General features: G+C 36.2%; 1 protein-coding gene across 1 annotated transcript in view; it reads left to right on the top strand.

Annotated features, from left to right (window-relative positions):
* CNGB3 (cyclic nucleotide gated channel beta 3) overlaps positions 1-1005 on the top strand; it is a 190438-nt gene that overhangs the window by 106440 nt on the left and 82993 nt on the right. The gene's annotated exons all lie outside the window — the stretch shown is intronic.

A 1005-nucleotide genomic window follows, 5' to 3' on the forward strand; every position in this document is an offset into this window, starting at 1 on the left:
TCTCTTTTGCTGTCTCGTACACCGGGTTATTGTTACCATCTTTCTAAATTCCATATATATGCGTTAGTATACTGTATTTATGTTTTTCCTTCTGGCTTACTTCACTCTGTATAATAGGCTCCAGTTTTATCCACCTCATCAGAACTGATTCAAATGTATTCTTTTTAATGGCTGAGTAATACTCCATTGTGTATATGTACCACAGCTTTCTTATCCATTCATCTGCTGATGGACATCTAGGTTGCTTCCATGTCTTGGCTATTATAAACAGTGCTGCGATGAACGGTGTGGAGAAAAGGGAACCCTTTTACACTGTTGGTGGGAATGCAAACTAGTACAGCCACTATGGAGAACAGTGTGGAGATTCCTTAAAAAACTGGAAATAGAACTGCCTTATGATCCAGCAATCCCACTGCTGGGCATACACACTGAGGAAACCAGAAGGGAAAGAGACACGTGTACCCCAATGTTCATCGCAGGAAGTATAATTAATATGAAGAGAAAAGAGAAGAAGGCTGAAACCTGGGAAATATTGACTTTTAAATGGTTAGTCAAAGAATGCAAGTGGGACACTGAAAAGTTGAAACTGAAGAAGTAAATTCTGTATGGACAAGACAAAATACACTCCATATTCCTTTACTGACATTTAATAGGATTTAAATATGGCCACTCTTGTTTTGTTTTGCTTAATAAAGACCCATATTTTGAATTACACACTCGCACATACACGGAAGTATATTGTATAATTATTGAGAAGAAGAAACTCAGCCTAATACAACTTCATCTGTATAAACTTTGTTAAACAGGCTGCAGTTTTGAAATGAAGCAGTTTTTTTCAACTTCTTCAGTTGAAACTGAGGAAGTAAAGAATGGCCTTACAGATTCTTGGGAAAAAGAAAGTTTAAAATTGTCCCCAAAAAGTCAACCGCTTCAAAACTTTTCTTCATCTCTTTGTTCCTTTACCTGTTCATCCACTCAAATATTTATTGAGCTTTTAATATTTAT

Source organism: Bison bison, unplaced genomic scaffold (genome assembly GCF_000754665.1).
Source record: "Bison bison bison isolate TAMUID 2011002044 unplaced genomic scaffold, Bison_UMD1.0 scf7180017858048, whole genome shotgun sequence".
Classification (NCBI taxonomy): Eukaryota; Metazoa; Chordata; class Mammalia; order Artiodactyla; family Bovidae; genus Bison; species Bison bison.